This window comes from Pezoporus flaviventris, unplaced genomic scaffold (genome assembly GCF_033815535.1).
Source record: "Pezoporus flaviventris isolate CSIRO_AGI_PZ_B2104156 unplaced genomic scaffold, CSIRO_AGI_Pfla_v1 ptg000025l, whole genome shotgun sequence".
In the NCBI taxonomy this organism is placed as follows: domain Eukaryota; kingdom Metazoa; phylum Chordata; class Aves; order Psittaciformes; family Psittacidae; genus Pezoporus; species Pezoporus flaviventris.
In genome coordinates, this window is record NW_026892573.1 from 13,467,132 (window position 1) to 13,487,236 (window position 20,105).

Consider the following 20,105-nt stretch of genomic DNA (forward strand, 5'->3'; position numbering starts at 1 on the left):
ATCTGTGAGATAATAAAAAAGATTTTCTGTGGAAAAGAAAAAAGTGTTACATATATAGAAGAAAAGTTGAAAACTGCTGGAGCTTGAAAGTACTTTTTAGAGATATTTGTTTCCATCAGTTACAAAGAGTTTATTCTATACTTGCTGTTAAGAGGCCACTGTCCAAAGTGATCATGGGGATTTAGGAAATCCAGTCATTTTCTTTTCCTTTTTATAAAAACAAAAGGACAATGAAAATTCTGCTTTTCATGGAGAGCAAATATGTATGTGGCCTTTCAATAACATTGATTTCTAAAAATTCCAACATACTAAAGCTGCATTGATTCAGTGCTGGATGAGATGCCACAGAGACAGACTGGGCTGCCCTGTGGCAGAAACAGTCCCTTGCTCAACACTCTGTATTGCTGGTGATACATGACATTCTGGTTTTGAAGAGGAAATAAGAAAGGCAGCCAAAACTTATCTCATCCTTCAGTAAATCTGTCCTATGCAGTGTAATGGAATAGACCTAAATTAGGTTTCATGTGTCTTTCCTACATTGCAAAACGTAAAAAATAAATTAAAAAAAAAATCAAACCTAAAGAAAAATGAACAGAAAACACTTTGAAATAAGTAGCAGACTGAAAAGAAAGCAGGAGAGAAAATTCAGCTCTGCAGTCCTCTTGAATCCTTCTGAAGATTTCATTTCTCATGTTTTCCCAACCTCCATATTCTCCTATAATGTCACACTCTGCTTAATGCATGATTACTTAACTTCCATCACATCCTCCCTCAATATTCATGCCTTAAATCTTAACAGGCTGTGTGTTACAACTTGATGCAAGGATGTGATCTTGAAACCCTAGGGTAGTACCTGGTGAGTGTTAACATGGAATCAAAGAATACCAGGTTAGAAGGGACCTCAAGGATCATCTTCTCCAACCTTTTTAGGCAAAGCATGACCTAGCTAGGTGATGGCAAGATCTCCCAGCCCCCTGTCAAGAAAATCCTAAAAGTATCCCACTGCTGGGGAGTCCACCACTTCCCTGGGAGTATTATTCCAATGGTTGATTGCTCTCAAACATTACCCACATAAACAAAAAGAAAGTAATAATATTACCAGTCTTTGAATCTAGTAATGATATTTAATTTTTAATAGGTGTTTCCTGCTTTGACTCTAAATACTACTTCTACATTTTGTGTCATCTATTACTAAATAAGGGTGAGATTCAAATAATTCATCTTCCACTTCAGTTTGAATCCAAATGAAATTTTTGTGCCCAAATATTTGGAATCAAGACTGCCTTCTCTCCAGCACCATTTAAGTTCTGATCAAGGCTGTCACAATCCTACATGCAATCCAAGGAGTTCTAACTTGCTCGTAGTTTTGGGATTAAAAAAACATAATGTTTTGAGCCTCCCAAGAATATGATTTTCCTTTATCAAATGGAGAACCCTACTGCCTCTAGTGGGACTGAGCTCCAGAACAGCAGAAAGAACTACTGCCTACCCTCCTACTAGCCTAAGATTCAACTTTACCCTTATGTTGAAACAAACTGTTCCTTAGATCCTCAACACTGATACCTGCTGGTTTTCCGAAGTATAGTAATCCAGACAACCAGGAATAGCTTGAATCTTAGTTTTTCATTTAAGACAAACGGGTAAAGTGCCTATGTTTTGCTGGAATCTCCAGACAGATGAATCTGAATTTTGCCACACCTGAATTCAGATGTACAAATCAAACTGCTTTCAGAAATATGTGTACTTGTAACCACTATTAAAGGAATTGGAGCATAGAAATTTTTATTGTTCAGTATCAGCTCAGAGTATGCTTGATTATATGCCTGTAGCTTTGCAGCTTGTCCATGCTCTCCCTAGAAGCCCACTTCATTTTCAAGCATGGCACGTTGCACTGAATAGGAAAGCCACATTTATCTAGGATAATTCTAGAGTTCTTGTGACAATACAGTAAATGTAGATGGATCCCTATCAGTGAGAGAACATAACCTTGTTTTATTCAGTTGATTCTTTAAAGTAGTGCTTTCAGTTTCATATAGCGATAATAAAGATATCTATTAAAGTAACAGTATTAGCCAAAGGAGCACACAAAAACCAAGGTGTGAGCCTATCCCTCAGTTTTCCCCAGAGTCAAAAGCAGTCTTTACAAAAGCATCTTAAACTTTCATCTAAGATGGCAAATGCATTCCATCTCCATCAGTCAGCAAACCATCCTCCTTCCTAGCTGTCGCACTAGCAGGGGAGTCAGAACAATGTGCATATTTTTGATGTTTGGCACACAAAAGCAGGTTTAAAGTTATTTGCCTGGCATGCTTTCAGTGCATCCCCTTTTGTGGGAAGTGTAACATACAGATTTATGTACACTTTGACTTAATTTTATTCTCTCTCTCTTGTGTTAGGAAAATACTTGATTTGCTCTCTATATCCTTGTCTGTACTTCAGCTTTCTTAGAAATACTTACAAAAGAGTGAGATCAAACAATATGAAAATGATGGTTTTCCATCTGAGGCCAGAGCTCTAGAAACACCAGAATACATACTTACCAGCTACTTTGAATGCCTGATGGAGGCACAACCCTGAGGACGTGAGTTTTAGCTCCTGCTACAGAAGTCAGTGATATACAAGAATACAAGTATGACATTGCTATAAAGTCGTAAAGCATGGATGTGTAAATTATTTTTAAAACCTTCCAAAACAGACACAAGTACAACGCACCTGCTTTGTACATGTTTAATTGCACAGTATTAAACTTCTGTAATTTTACTATAAATACTTATTCTGCATTTGAACAGTAATGATAAGGTCCACTTATTGGATCTAACTCTGCCATGCAGTAGGATATTTCCCATAAAATAAGCATTTTTCTATGTACATGCTTACCAAAGTATTCTGTAACCTCTCTTATCAAATGCGTCTTAATTAGTCAAAGTGATTACTCATGCTTTGCTAGTGCTCCTGAATTTGAACTCCAAACTGAAAATAGGATCTCTCTGCATACCTCCTCCTCTCCTTCTCCCATCTGCAGCAAGAAAAATACTGCCTGGGTAAAAATTAAAGCAGCTGAGAGTTTCTCTACACAAGTTCATAAATGCGGATTTAGAAGCAGTGTGGAGGTCCTCATACATTGTCATGGAAATAAAGACAGAAAGCAAGGAAAGGAAGAGCTACCTGAATATTAAATATAAATTTTCTTTTTCCCTACACATAGAGATAAAAGATGACAGCCAGCAAACATATAAAAATATAGGGGAAAGGAAAGGATGTGAGGAAACTCAGGGTCTCCAAACCACAGGAAGCAGTGGCCAGCTGCAAGTTACTGACACAAAGCACCGCCTTGAGCAACAGCAAACACTTGCAACTGGCAAGCACAGGCACGGGCTGAACCCTAAAGCAAGCTTTAAGGTGAGTGAAGAATTCGTGGTGCTTAGAGACTGAGAAAGGAGAAAAACTCCACAAAACATGAAAGAAAGAATTAGATTCCCTGTACAGACTTACTTAAAGCCAGAGATATTTTGGGGTTCTCTTTACCTCATTTCCTGAAGATGTGTGAGAACCTAACTAGTTAAGAATCACCACCTTTTAAAACAATGATATTAAAAGCTTTCAATTTCATTGATTATTTTCCCCTGACCTTTTAAAGCATCAGCTGCATGACAAGATGGCATCTAAATCATGCCTGAGACATTGTTCTTGGACAGGACTGGAAAAACATCATACTGTATTACACTGCTACAAACCTGACATAATTTATATAGCCTGTATACCAATGATAGATTTAAGGGAATGTGCCTGTGCATTTTATACCTATATTTACTTAACTTCTTTTTAATGTGGCTAATAAAACTATACAGATGTATACTGATCATTCAATATCCCTATAATTATTCAGATTAGGATGTTCAGTGGTCACAGCTGTCATTAATACAACAGAACGAGAATAAACTAGAAAAGCATTTAAAAATTTCCCTGAGATTCTTTGTGACCATGTACTGGCCTGAGTTAACAATGATTTAGACTAATTTGACAATAGTTACTTTGCAAGAATGGTAGTAGATGAATTCAAAACAGTATTAGCAGAAGAGAGTAATTGTGTTTCCTTTGCAAGCACCCTAATACAGGGAAAATGACAAAAGACATCATGTGTTTAACGGATGCTCCCTTTAGGCATTGTGTTGCTGAAAGTGTGTCCTGGCACACAGCTGCAAAGGCCCAAGGCTCACGAGATAAAAACCAAAAAAAACCCCAAACTATTGTAAGCAATGAAAATAAGAAATAAAGATCACTCTTGCAACAAACAGAACAGAAAAGTAAGTTACTTTTCTGAGTGTCAGCTGTGCAACTGGCAAATGTTGAACCAACAGGACACAACCTTATTCTGACTAGTAACAAGTATGAAAACAACTGAGAAAATGTAGTGTTAGTGTTAAATGAAACTATGTGATAACCTAGTTTAAGTCAGATGCTCACTGTAGCAACTACATTTTTAAGACACCTGTTTGCCCACTGACTGTGAACATTAATCAACACATATATTCATCTCACAAGAAAAAGAAACACCCTTTCACTCCTTACTGTCTTCTAGTGTTATCTCTATACAGGGCTTCAAAACTGGGCAACATTTCATGCAAAGTCAATTAAGAGCTTAGTTGGAGAAGAAAAGCTTGCCAAAGGAGGCAAGTCCTGCAACACTCCCAAAACATAGTGAGAGACTCCCACTGAACTCTTCCAGTGATTCATTCCACAGTCCAGGGAGGTGCATGAACACCACTGTCCTCCTGCTTCTGACAAGTTCCATTTCAGGCTTTATAACGCCAAATGAAGATGAGTGGCAATATATTGAGGTGCAGTAAATTATTCAGCTGGACTGTAGGGCATTTAGGTCTTTTAAGACTCAGGATGATAATCCTGAAATTAATCAAGATTAAAGATACTCAAAGACCCTGCAGCACTCACGCAGCTCAAATAAACTAAAATTTCCTGACATTTCAGATTAGTTTCAAAAGGAATTCGAAGAACTAATGCCTGTGATAGCATAGAATGCCATGATCTGGCTTATCTCTGGGAAGTTAAGTTGTTACCAGTCTCTAGGCCAGGCAAAGATGAAAAATACATTCCTGAACACTTCTGTAACTACACAAGCATCCAAGAAAAAGTGGTAATACTATATACAAACCAATTATTTTCAGGAAGACATGTATCGGTAAGATAAGTCCTTCAATCAGTTTGTGTTAGGAGTCATTACCCTTACATTTTCTGTAGTTAAGTACTACTGTCATGTTAGTGCTATAAATTCAGCTGATAAAGCAACTGTATCTGAGAACAATTTTCAGCTAAAAGTGAAAAAGTGTAATAGCAAGGTTCAGACCTACTCATGGTGTTTCACACTGCTGGGCATATCATTTCTATCTTTCTTAGGTAGAGAAAATTATTTGGGCTATCCTTCAAAGTGCTGACTCCAAACAGCAGGCTATGAGGGCAACAGCTCTTTCAGCATAGTGTGCAAGTGTAATAAATACTTTGGGGAGGGTGGAAACTAATAGGGGGTCCCAATGGGAACTAAATAATCTGAGATTCCAGATTGGAACACACAGAGGAATGGGTTAAGTTCAGATCACATTTCAGCACAAATGAGATTTCCGGGTATGTTTCTCGACTGTGACAATCAAGACACAGCTGCTTCTTATGGGAAAGTGAACAGGAACATCTCCCCCAGCTGAGGATAGAGGAAACTCTTTTACCCTTAATGGCAGACTTTTACCAAGACTTACAGACACTTAACCTTTCTATGCTCTTACAGGTTAGATGAAAGGAATGCCACACCAAGACCTCCTGCACTATGGTCATCATGAGTGAAGCACATTTCCTTCCACCAGCAAAGCTGCTCTGCTGGGGAGGAGCCTGCATGTGAGCACAGGGTTATGAGGACTTACGTTTTTTTTTTCTGCTCTAAGCAGAGGGCAGGAGTAGTCTTCATCACTCAGTATTTGTTCTCTCCTAATTTGTTCATACAATTCCCAAGCTCTATGTATTATTATTTTAATTGGAAATGGCAAATTAATGGGCTGAACATTCTTTGATGGTCAGAGTGCTGAACAGGAAGTCAAAGTAAATTATTCAAAGAAGGTTTATCTTCCAGTCTCTTAAGACAATGCTGAAGAAACTGGAAAAAAATGTAATAATGAGATTCTTACAGGAATTTTTGATGTTCCTACTTAGGTATCAAATTTATTCAAAATTTGGAACATAAAGCTTTCTCTCTCATCATGTAGCTCTGGATAATGTCACTGCTAGACTGGAAACATCTTCCTGTCAAATCCTCTAAAGGCAGGTGTCTGGCAGCAGATCTCTGCTGCTATTACTGTTGAAATTGTAGCAAAACTGGCAAACTTGATTTGCTACCATATACATCAATCCCCACATTAGCCAACGTGTGTGTGCATATCTGTGTGAAAGGGTGTACAAAAATCCACTGGAAAATAAATCCAAATCTTTCTGCAACCTGAGCTAAGATTTTTCATGTCACTTTCTGGAAACATAGAAAGTAGGTCAGCCCATATTCCAAAATAGCACATCAGCACTGAGAGAAAAAGTAGTATATCTGTATCTGTGGACTTTTTAGCACAGTTCTCTATAGGGGTGGAATGGAGAGTGAAAGGTTTTCCCTTATTGTACTATGTGGAGAAACCCATAGAAGGAAAAATTGCTTATACCTTTAAAAAGCCCCCAAATCAGCCACCTATATGGGAAAAATGTTATCTGTTTTAATCAAAGCAAATACCACAGAGTGAAACCATTTCAGCTTTATCTAAATATAAACAAAGAAAAAGCCAGGAAGTTTAAAATGTGTTTAAAATGTTGTACTGGGTATGTATCACATCCTGTTCCTTGTACATCTTGTTCCTTGTATCAAAATTCTATTCGGTAAAATATTTACTTTGGAAATAGCGGCATACTTTCTGTGATGTGGTTGTTCATCTTGTGATTTTTTTTAAAGGATTTGCTGTTCCAGTAAGAATTGCTGCCTATTTTGTGATATCTTACGTGCTATGCACTCCTACACAAAAAATATTTTCTTTAATACCAATGCAGGTCTCCTGCATTTTATTCCCTGCTCCCTCCCCACCCAACCTTTTTTTGAGGAACTAAAAATGTACAAGCAAAACCCGAATTATTTAAACACACATCAATATAAAGATTCTGAAGAACTCTTCTGGTATTAATATTGAAAAACTCCTTTCATAAACTATTACAGTACCTTAACATGAAAAGAAAACCAAAATCCACTCTTAGGCAACAGTCAATGATGCTTATTAGCCCTGAAAAAGTTATTACCTTCTTCAAGTCAATACCAATACTCTTGGTTACAACATGATGAATGATGCTGATCTGCTTCCCAGAACAGATTTCAAGCTATAACATTGATATTTCTGATTACAAAAAAAAAAAAATTATATTGCCTCCCCCAAATTCCAAGTGTCAATCTTCGTTTGGATCTCTGCAGTAGATTAAAATGGATGTTTGAAAGGTACTGAGCATTGTACATGAAAGTTAGAGGACCTTTTAATTTCAGTGATTTTTATTCAAGCAGCAGGACTATCCTAAAAATAACAAAACAAATTTATTTTTAGTTCTTCCTACTGGTCTATTCATGCTCCAGTTCAGTTCTTGGACACCTAGCTATCATTTATTCCCCTGTATCAGTCCAACCTGTTTAAATACCTCATCCACTATCTTGTGGAGCACTATAATCCATGTACATATGCACATAGCTTAGGCAATTATAGAGTTAGACTCTTCCACACAGCCAGGCTTAATTCTCTCCAAAAAGGGAGACTGAAATGGAGAGCAATTTCCTGAATGCGTAGCTGTTGTGATCTGCACTTTTCTTTCACAGTCAATAACTTAATGCCTGCTATCACAACTTCAGTAAAATTTAGGACCTTCATAAGGCTACACAGGCTTCACAATTAACTAAGTGAAGAAATGATGGAGTTTCTTACTGTAAAAAATGAAGTCAAAGCACTAAAATAAAATAAAATGGTTGATTTTTCATGTCCTGTGAGAATTTTTAAATTTTAACCTATTAAATGAAGTGCATAATTAAACACATTTAATTGCTTTCCTAGATTGCAACTAGATAGCTTGTCACATGCCTTGGTGGGTCTACATAGAGAGTTTTCATTCTTAATTTCCAAAAACCCAAGGCACAGAATCGACTTAGCTCAACCTAGAGCTGGACAAATATACTACTAAAGTATCATGACATCAAATAAATCAAAGAGCATAAATTTACAGTGCAGAAGTAGAATAAATAAGAAGAAATAAAGCAGTTATGTTTATGAGCAGAAACAGATAATATTGTCTTGCTGTGTCAGCAATTTCATCCTCCAAAACCTAAGAGGGTCTGTGGAAAGATAATAGGTCCCACAGTCATCAGACTTTAGTACAGCTAATTTTTCTGACATACTACCAGTGTAATTAAAACCCAACCCTTTCCTAGTTAGATGGAACTAAATCAAACTGTAAAAGGCAAGATATTTCACAAGAGCACATCATGTCAGTTAGTCTCACTTCTTTTTTAGAAATTAAAGGTCCATGAATATATTTGCATATTCATATATATCCTGCTCTGAGTTCAAGGACATTTACAAGACACCGCTAATATGCCAAATTCATGTTCATTGGAGTGGGAAGCCTGCTGCCATGAGATACCATTTTCATTCAGAAGCCATTAGCTTAAATGTTGAGAGACTGGATTTCCTTAACCTGTTTTGTGAAAGAGAAGCATTAGTATAATCAGTTGTTAGAAGGCACAGCAGAACAGGTGAACTAGTCCAAAGTGGTCAAATCTAGTATTTTCTGAGTCTGCTTAACCAGGACATTGGAGGTCCTAGAATTACAGTCACAAGGTAGTCTAGGAAACAGCTCTCATTTCCCAGCTTAGACCTTCTAATTACATACAGTTGTACTTTTCCAGACCAGCGACATCATGCATTCCCTCCTGGCTCATGTGGCACAATGATACGTGTTCAATCTTGTGTCTAGAGCACTAGTGACCGTGCTATAGACTCCTGTGGCTGCATTATTTTATATGGGTTAGATGTCTCCCTTACACCCTCCAGTGACTGACACAGGAATTTCAGCATGTTCCAGTGATATACCAACTTGAAATGTCACATGCTGCTGCAGAGGTGTGTCCTAGAGCCCTACCACAAGTCAAACTGAACTTACAGACTCTGCCCTATGGAGCCCTTTTCATGTCAGCATGCACGTACACAGCTCTGCTGCACAGAACTCTAGGCAATCACCATCTCCATAATAGTTCTAGAATACATATTACACATTTACAGATCTCTGTGAGCTACAGCATAAATACATCCTTCTACTTGTTTTGATCTGCACTGTCTTGGATAAAAAAAAACAACAAAACAACACCCCAAACCATCAAAATAAAATAGGCACTGAATAATAAATACTAGTATAATAGTTGTTCCCATGTACTGAAAACCATCATTCAGAAATATAGAGAAGCTGAAACAGAAAAACCTGTATTGAAGCAAACAGCAAAGAACATAAAAATCACTACTCAAATTGAAAAGTCTATAGCCCTATAAAGAAGCTGCATATACTGCTCTTTAAAAGCAAGAGAAATATTTAATTCTTCAGTGGAGTAGAAGTGGAAGCACTATGGAAGACAGTACTCTAGGAGAAATACTGCTAACAATATAATCTGGTGTGATTTACAGCCAGTTATAGGGCAAAATTAATCGACTGCAAGAAATCTTATTTTTATATGACATAAGGACAAACTACAGTTTAACAATAATATGCTAAAAATCCATCCAACCTTTTTAGTTGGGAAAAAAGGTTTGGTTTTGTTCAATGGAGGGACACTACTGAATTTCTACTGATGTTGCTCTCTATTTTTCTCCTGGTTCCTTGAGATATAGATGCATGGTAGCAATTGCAGCTATTTCAGATACTTATTTAGCAAACATGCAAAATGATTATTCATCTTTTTTCAAACACATTTCAGCATTTACAAAACCAAATATAGCCAACTGCTTCTGTAAGGAATTTCCGTCCCTGAAAGGCTTTAGCTAAACGCTTGCACTGTATCAGACTAGTTTAAACCCACAACTTTCTTCAGCTCCTGGTATTGATTTTTCCAGCTTTAACTAACAAAGAGTCCATAAATACTTGTAGTAAAGTATGTGCATAATCTCATGCCACATGCGGTGGTCTTAATATAGCTTTGTAAGTCATATTTAAACTGAAGCAACAAGAAGCCAAAACCCGTCACTGCCAAATTTTTAAATTCACAGACACAATCCTCTTCAGTAAGAGCTACCTAAACATGAGATTCCAAATCCCAGTATGCCTGGTTTATATTTCTCACCTATGCAAAAGACTCTTTACGAAGAAAAGGATAACAGTTGCCACATATATTCAATAAAGAAATGCATTCATACGTAAAATTCACTATTATTCTAACAGAAAAACCTCATGTAACTCAGTAATAACTAGGTAATTAATGCAAAATCTTACCTTTCCCTAAAGTGACAGTTTCCAGCAGTGATCTCTCTTAATGCTTTAATTTTGCAATATAATCTTCATAAATATTTTTCTAGTTCAGGCAGAGATGGGTTAACTGCAAGCAGTCTGGATGCTATCTTGCTTACTTCCTGGAGATCACTGTTTTGCATTGTGAGCCATCACAGCTACCTAGGGAAAATAACAGTCATCTTAACCTTTGGTCACCTGGACAACATTATATATTGCTGCTCTCAGAATAAACAAAAGATTAAGCAAAAACTCCAAGTCTTAAAACATGACCTTAAACATTGTATTTATCTACCAAAAATTCATAATAGGAGCTGTTAAAAGAATTACTGCATACGTTCTTACCAGGAATTTGTGCTTTTTGCTAGAGACATAAAACAAGTGGGAAAATTTTATATGCAAATGCTGTAAATTTTTTAAATGACAACTTGTCTTTACATTGACAATATGTACTAGAACTTTTTTTATTTTTGGTAGATTTCTGGTTAGAAACCACAAGCCACAGCAGAAATTGAATTATGCTGCAATTCCTTAAGCAGCAGTAAACAGTCGTGCCTCCAGAAAACAAAAACACTGAGAGTAGGAATCTACCTTTACTATTCGGATATAACTGCAAGGTCCCTATTAGAACAGGAAACATTATTTTTTAATGCAGTCTAATAACAGCTGCAGGCTCAAAACCAGAAGTTACTCAGCCACAACCATTCTTTGAGACAGGCTATGTACACTTGCACTTACGCTATATGTAAGTGGCACAAAGCTAGTGGCACTGCAACATTTCCTCACCTAAACTGGCTGAAATCTTCTGAGCCCCCCCAAATCCTAACAAAGACGGCTTTCAGACTGCAGGACCAAAAGCCTGGTTCTTATTGTGTATCAGGTTTATGTCTGGGATTCCCTGGTCATGGTACCAAAGGAGCATGAAGTTGTCTCTCATGCCATTCCTCTGAGCAACATGCTCATATGATGCCATCTTAGTGTGTCCTAGGTTTTAATGCTGTTTCAAAAGATAGTGATGGAAAAGAAGCCCAGGGTTTCAAGTAGATCTCAACATACAAAAAGGTTTTGAAGCCAATACTGCCACTAGCACCATGCCTGCATTCAAATCATGTCTGTGTTCAAAACCACTGGCAGCAGAAGTGGGTACTGCACTTTGGAGGGAGAGCACCATTCCATGATGGATAATGCCCAGAGGCCCATAATGCTGGATTATAAAATCCAACTTGAATTTTGTTACCATGAGACAATTTAAATGTTCTCTGTGAGCTCAGGAAATGATGATGCTACACAGACCTGTGACATCAGTTAGACACCTTGTTTGCTAACTTGAGTACAAGATGTAATTGCTCAGGGCATTGTCCAACCAAAGCACTGAATTACCTCCAAGGACAGAGTCACAAATCTGTCTGGACAGCCACAGTGCTGTTAGTGAACAGCATGCATGAATCTGAATACTCCAGACACACATCAGCAAATAGGACACTCTAAGTCCAACATTACTTGACCTGTTTAGGCCCATGAAATGTTTGACAGGCACTTAATTAAAAGATCAATTGAGTTGATATTAGCAAATGATACTCGGTTTTCTGCTATCTCATAAGGTGTTTTTCAACCCTGATTTCTCTCCCCACCTGCCTCTTAACAACAGGGACCACATTCACCACTTCACCATGTATTATTAAAGGCATATATATTTTTGCTTCTCTCTCTTCAGTGCCTTTTTCCCTCTGGATAGCCCTTTGCAGCTGTTTTACATAAAAACACAACGCCAGTTCTATCCACACTTTAAGAAGTGCTACTGTAACTCTGGACAATTCTCTTCTTGCTTGTTTAAGCAAGAGTTCAGGTTTCCTGAACATTAATGCAACTATCAAACTGTGGCATCTGAGTCAAAAGTCACTGAGATAGACAGGGCAGTCACAGCCCAGATCTGATCCTTCACACTTTCTGTAACCATGGGTGTTTTTTTATTATGCCAGACTCCAGATTTTAAAGTTAAGGTCCCCTTTTGTTTTAGATGCTTTTGGGGTTTGGAAAATGAGAAGTGGCAGACAGTAGATCTGAAGGGTTCATGAAACTACTCCAGTTCCTCATCTCATGCCAAGAAGTCCATTCTTGTCTGCAACATGATGTCAGAGATGTACAAGATTTCTGGACCAAAAAATGGGTTATCAAGTTTTAGACTCATCAAAGAAAATCCCAATAACATAGAATACTTCATGTTATCATCATCAATACCATCTAGTGGATTTAGTCTGTCATACATTACATGTGTGCAGTAAGGAGAACTTTAAAAGCAATTGCCTGGTTCTGCATATTCATGTGATAAATTGCACTCTCCAATCTCTGGTAGCCTGAAGTCACTACCCTTTGCTTTCAGGGAGGAGGAGGGTCAGCAGGAGAGTAAGGGAGTGCTTTCCATAACAGACTCTCAGGCAGCACTGTAAATACCGACTTTCATGGACATACTTTAAAGAACAGGAGCAAGCTGAACCAAGCAGTTTCCAGCCAAACATTACAACCATGTGTAGACACATCACCCTTTCAGTTGTGTACAAAAAGGGCAGTCTCCTCTACAACCAAACCCTGAACAAGGATAAAAGTAAGGAACCTGAATTAAAGTCCAGTATGGATATCATTAAATTGTGGAATGCTTCATAATGATTTATTATATGCTATCTAACTTTTTAGCAATCCTCCTTGAGACATTTCTTGGTAAGTATGTTATTTCTACACAGGTATTTACACCCAACCATGACTTTCACACATCAGTGCTTTGTTACATAAGTCTTACAATATGTGCAGTGCAACATGTGTAAGTCACAGAGATCAGTGATACTTCCACCATGCCCAACTTCTGAAAAATCAGGATCTTCGTTTGTATCTCTTTTTAGAAGTAATGAAAAAATTAACAAATGGCCTAAGTAGGTACACATTGTTCTTTTACATGTTACCACTGAACGGGCATGTCTGAAATAATCTTCATAACACAAAATAATATTTAAAAGTATGATAATTATGACATTAAAAACACGAACAATGTACTAACTCCACAGCTGTACAGTACGACATCCCCAAGTAAGGAAGTTTGTTAAAATTGGCCTCCAGAAAACGAGAAAAGCTACTGAATGTAAAAGCTGCAGCACTCCAGCACCCTCTGTTGGCCTACCTGCGGTATGTTACTTTGCGTACTCATTTGAGAACATCATTTGGTTCACAGAACGGTTAGGGTTCCTTAAACTATGACAAAGATTCCTTTATACAACACGAATCAACCACCCCACCCCACAACCCACCTTTACTGAGAGAAACTTGAGATATATACTACAATATAATATCAGAATACTCACTACTGCTGGACCTGTCATGCACTAGCCTGTATTTGCAGATGGTCAGAACTGATCTAATTACAAGGGCAAAATGTTCTTTACTAGCCCTCTCTGTTGTTTAATATTTCTAATAGGTACCAGTAATAAAAGGAATCTCACATGCAGCCAACAGAAACAGCAGCTCTACAGAAAGAACAATCATTTTTATGGAACATCTTTTGCTGTGACAACTGAGAACATCACATAGAGTATCATCCACAAAAGAACGCGCTCAAACCACATCTCATCAAGCACACAGATAAATAAGGTCCAGATGCCAGATACATGGTGATCTAAATATAAACTCTATATACTGCACTCTGGAATATGGCCAGATGGTGTAATTTCCAGAAGCAGAGGCCCTTAGCCCAGCAAGCCCTGCAGCTGCTTTGCAAAGCACTGCAACAGCAGATGTGAAGTTGCAGTGGGGACTGGAGAGGAAGAAGGAGGGGGAAGCAGTTATGGCTGAGCAGGCGTGCTCTCATGGTGTTGAGGGAGATAAGGGTGTTACAGACCGCTTCTGAGAAAAGCCACCCAGGGCTGCCTGGTCCTTTCTGGCCCCTCAGGGGGTGAGAACAGCAGAAAGCAGTCTATGCCCACCTGTGCAGCGGGAGGCAAAGACCTGCTGCCTGGTCATCTTGCAGTCCTTGAACCACTGCTCAGGAAAAGCCACAGGCAAAGGAAAGGCATGACCAAAGTAGGTCCTTACTGAGCTGTCTGCTGCTTCTGCCAGCCAAATGGTGGAGTAACTGACTACTTTATCTACCTAAAGCTAAACCCTAAAGCTGACACTGACCAGAATCCAAAGAACCAACAAAAGAGCTTTTCTTAACTGACCTTAAGTTTAACATCAGGGCAAAATTTAGTCTCAGAAATGTCACCAGCTATTGCAAACCTACTCCTAACACTGTCTCTTAACTTTGCACCTTTAAGCAAGTATAGTTTTGCACCTGCTTAGGTGTTTTTTCCACAGCAACCTGTCTGCTCACCTGAAATTCATACCCACTGCCTCAACAGCCATCCAGGCTCTGCTTTCTTCTCTTCCTTCACTCATGCAGCTTCACAATTCTCTCCTATTTTTTCCGTGTTTATCAACTTTAAGACAGTGCTAATAAAAAATGATAGTCAGATAATAATCTCCATAACATGTTGAAATGCACAAAAGCTTTTGCCAACCAAATCTGTAGTACTATTTGTCAGATCGCATTACAAATCCTATTTCAGGTATTTACACACATGCATCTACTTTGGGTAAGTTATACTTTACTGCTTAACAGGGATGAAGAAATCAGTTTGATTTGGAATGTCACAATCTGAATTGTTACAGTCAAATTTTTATTGCACAGAAGAAGATTGAAACTATCTCATGAAATGTGTGCAGTTCATTTGAGGTCACTCAGTAACCAGTCCAGATGACAGAGGTGGACCCAACTAAATCCACATCCCTAAACCTCAAAATTGAAAAGAAGCCCCAACCCAAAACAAAGCAAACAACCAAAAAAGCAGTCAAGCATTTGCAGTGCATGATATTATCATTTGTTTTCAGGAGTTAGTATTTTGACAGTTATTTTCAGACATTGATATTTGTGCTTTAAACTAGTTCCTGCTGGCAAAGATATTTCTCTTTAGCTGTTTTGTTATTTTTAAGCAAAATTACTGCTTGGTTTTTTCCATGTTTAAAAGGTCTCATTCCAAATAGTAAATGGTAGAAGTTATTTCCTCTAAGTCTTGGATGTTCATTAGATCGCTGTTTATGGCTGCAGTAGCCTGTTCAGTAACAGATCACTTATGCAATGAAGTTCCTCTGCCCAGCAACCCTAAGGGCGGGGTTCAAAACAGCAATTGCACCAGTCACATTTTGCAGCTAAAAGTGAGGGAAAAAAGAAAAAAAAGAAATGCAGGAAAGGGGCGTGCAAGGGGAAATACTGCTTTTTTTTTTTTTTTCATGAGAAAAGTAACTTAGTAAGAAAAGACGGTAACAAACAACATAGAAAAATGAATCAAAGGCAGCTAAAATAGTTCCTAAAGTTGTAATTAATTCTGAGATCATAATATGATAGTGATTATTAAGAGAAATTATTCACGCAGAGAACACGTTCATCCCTGCAAAGGATCATGTAAATACTTTGCTATTCTGGCAATAATCTTCCCTTTCCACTGAATACTGAGAATCTTCACTTACAAAAAGTGTCTTGTTAACAAAAGTTACTGGCAAAATAGCTGGATATTTTGAATACTTACAAAGAAAGGTTCAATATTAGTATCTTTATGTTGAGATGTTAAATTGAAAAAAAAAAAAAAGAAAGCAAAAGCAAACATTTAAATTACTTTTAACTGAGTTCCAGCAATAAAATTAACTTTCTTAATTTCATTTATGAAGTTTGTGCTGGTTAAAGGTAGGCACAATGACAAGATAAAATACATTATTTTGGAGATTTTAATTAAATATTCTGTGAAGGAATCAAGGAAACCAGTACTTCAGACACTAGTAAATGAGAAAAAAACCCAACAAAATAACAAAAGCATTTGGGCATGTATCACTCTACTGTTCATATCAGTTATTCCATTTCATGATTTCCCCACCTTCCGCGATTTGAAAGTCTTTCCCTTCCTATGCTTGCCCAGAAACTGATTAACTACATAATGAGAATAAGCTTCACCCAGGAAGTTATCCATTTACATTCATATAGAACCTGTGTTTTTCATTTTTTAAAGCAGAGGAATGTGGAGAGGAGAATCTACCTTGCAGGCAGCAGGGATGCTCTCAGGCAGTCCATGGAGTCCAAGGCCACACCAGAACATCCATGTTCACTTCAGACCTGCTACTGCTGTGCAGCACAATGTTTGGGTGATGCAAGGAGCGAAGCTGTACCAGTTCCTTGCATGTGCCCAACTAACTGCACTTCTCATCTGTTTTGGCCTGGTCAAGCCCCGGCAGTCTGCAGCTCTGAATTGGTATAAACAGCTCAGAAAAGCAGCATGTGGTCTCAAAGACAATCAGTATTAGTTTTCATTTATACTTCAACACTTATCCCAACATACCAGTTTCTTATACAGGAGCCTTTTCTGAGAAGCGTGTTGCTTTACACAGCAAGTAAATGCACAGCTTACTAAACTGAAGAGTCTGAACTGCATCTCTCATGCTCTAAAGCAGACTGATAAACATACCAATGCTGGGAAGGCACTATTCTCTGATTTGTTATCATATAATCCCTAGAGCTCAACTTGGCAGATTGTTTCACACCAAATGGACAGAAAGTCACATGCTTCTTTGACATTTACCTGATTTGAGATAAAATGTTCACCGTACCAACTGACTGTATACCTGCACAACCTGATTACTATTAGCAAAAGCAGTTAGCTAACAAACATCCTGAGGTCCTAAAAATATTTACTTTATCTTCTTTTCTACTAGTAAATTAAGTGATACAAAATAAATATCTCAACTATTAAAAATTAGTGAGTGAAGGCAAGGATCAACTGTGTTTGCAGGCAGGGTGGCAGCACATGGATTACTGCCTCCCACCGCGGTCACCAATAGCTCTATCCTCGCTTTCTGGAGAGCTCTATATTGATTTAAACTTTGAAAATTAATATAAATAAATGCCATCCCATTCTAGTTTTAAGCTCTCGTGTCTCTATTTTATATGAGAACTTTGCAAAACACAACAGTTCTACATAAAACTGCCCATCAGTGTTGAATAACTTATATTTGTCAAGGATATCAGAGTGAAAAAGAAAGAATGAGATGGCATTTTAAAAGGCCCTAACATCTGAGACAGAGGATTAAAAAAAACCAAACCAAACAAACCACAAACAAAAAAAAACCAACCCTCCCTCTACATCACATTAACTTTTGTTGGAAAGACTTGAGCACAGCAAACAAGAGAACTGGTGGGACAGAGAAGGATGTTGGATGAGTGGATCTCATTTTCCAGCATCAGCACTGATTTCCTCCTGCTGAAAATGATCACATAAGTGTGACCTCATTGGGAGTCAAAGTAATAAAGGGAAAGCTCTTAATTGCTTAAAGGGCAAGCAGTTTTCTGTACATGGCTAAAAAGGAAGGTAAATGGTGGTGGGGTATTGCACTTGCCACCAGCAGGACAGTGCCACATTCTCTAAAGAATTCTGGGGCTTGCTGTCATACTGCAAACATCTCTACTGGTGCATCAAGTATTAGTTTGGCAAGAGCGGAGGCTCACTTGAACAAAAATATGGAAACTAATCCTCTTATTAAAAAAAAATCAGATTTTTAATTGAGGCCAAAAATCTGAGGTAGGCTTGTGTGATGTGGCTGGCTGCAACAGTTTTCAGATAGGAAATACTCTTCTATTTTGCTAGTTTTAATTAAGTTTGATCTCTAAACTGGCATTTCATTAAATAGTTTTCCTTTTTCTGATATCTCTCCCCACTCTGTTTTGATTAATCAGATATCCACTGACCCAGACACTGCAACTTTCAATAAATAAACTCTGGATGAAACATTTAAGCAGTCTGTACAAACATCCCAAACAAGATTTAGACCTGAAATTTTCCAGCTTTTCTTGTGAGCATGAGCAGGAAGAACAACTTGAAAGACAGGTATCAAAATCAGTAGAACAGAAATATCTTTTCCAGAGAACTTTTTTCTACCATGATCTGCAAAATTTTTCTCTCCCATCAAGGAGCTTAAGGAAAAAAAAAAACCAAAAAACCCATCCACTGCAAACAGTACCTTTCCTTCATGTTATAAAATCAGCCATCTTTTTAATTAAGTTTAAATTGGCTTTGTCTAATTAATAGGCAAATTCTGTTGTACAGCATTACTCTCTTTGTTTCCCATCTGAAGTAATTATTATTTTAGATAAGAAAATTGAATAATAAATCTAAAAAACAACCAAGGAAAGTCTCCCCTTCACTTAAGTTGACTTAACCATCTGTTACACCCTTATACATAAAGGTCTTCAGACTGAAGACTAACAGAAGTAGCATGTAAGTAACTTTTTTAGCTTGGAATACCCATCAGTTTGCTGCCCACATACTTATTAAAATATTTAGTACCAAAATAAGGACAAAAAAAAGAAATACCAATCCTAACAGAAAACAAAATATTAGAACTCTGAAAGCAAAAGTTTCTGAATATGAGTAATCTGCCAAAAAAACACCCCAAACCAAAATCAAACTCTGGGTGCGCAGACTCGGTAATAATGGTGTTCTGAATAACCTTTAGCAATTGCACTTTCTAGCTGTCATGTATATGACAGTATTAAAAATGAAATAATCATAGAATCATAGAATCATAGAATCGTTAGGGTTGGAAAGGACCTTAAGATCACCTAGTTCCAACCCCCCTGCCATGGGCAGGGACACCTTATGCTAAATCGTATCACCCAAGACCTCGTCCAACCTGGTCTTGAACACTGCCAGGGATGGAGCATTCACAACTTCCTTGGGCAACCCATTCCAGTGCCTCACCACCCTAACAGGAAAGAATTTCCTTCTTATATCCAACCTAAACTTCCCCTGTTTAAGCCTGAACCCGTTACCCCTTGTCCTATCACTACAGTTCCTAATGAAGAGTCCCTCCCCACCATCCCTATAGCCCCCCTTCAGATACTGGAAGGCTGCTATGAGGTCTCCACGCAGCCTTCTCTTCTCCAGGCTGAACAGCCCCAACTTTCTCAGCCTGTCTTCATACGGGAGGTGCTCCAGTCCCCTGAGCATCCTCATGGTCTCCTCTGGACTTGTTCCAACAGTTCCATGTCCTTTTTATGTTGAGGACACCAGAACTGCACACAATACTCCAAGTGAGGTCTCACAAGAGCAGAGTAGAGGGGCAGGATCACCTCCTTCGACCTGCTGGTCACGCTCCTTTTGATGCAGCCCAGGATACGGTTGGCTTTCTGGGCTGTGAGCACACACTGCCGGCCCATGTTCATTTTCTCATCAGCCAACACCCCCAAGTCCTTCTCCACAGGGCTGCTCTGAATCTCTTTTCTGCCCAACCTGTAGCTGTGCCTGGGATTGCTCTGACCCAGGTGTAGGACCTTGCACTTGGCATGGTTAAACTTCATCAGGTTGGCATCAGCCCACCTCACAAGCATGTCAAGGTCCCTCTGGATGGCATTCCTTCCCTCCAGGGTATCAACCGAATCACACAGCTTGGTGTCATCGGCGAACTTGCTGAGGGCGCAC

At 38.3% G+C, this 20,105-nt stretch overlaps 1 protein-coding gene across 3 annotated transcripts in view; it reads right to left on the reverse strand.

Annotated features, from left to right (window-relative positions):
• FRY (FRY microtubule binding protein) overlaps nt 1-20,105 on the reverse strand; it is a 230,202-nt gene that overhangs the window by 187,898 nt on the left and 22,199 nt on the right. For all 3 annotated transcript variants that reach the window (XM_061457548.1, XM_061457549.1, XM_061457547.1), the window contains exon 2: nt 10,546-10,722. The gene's annotated coding sequence lies outside the window, so the exon portion shown is untranslated. The remainder of the gene's footprint in view (nt 1-10,545; nt 10,723-20,105) is intronic.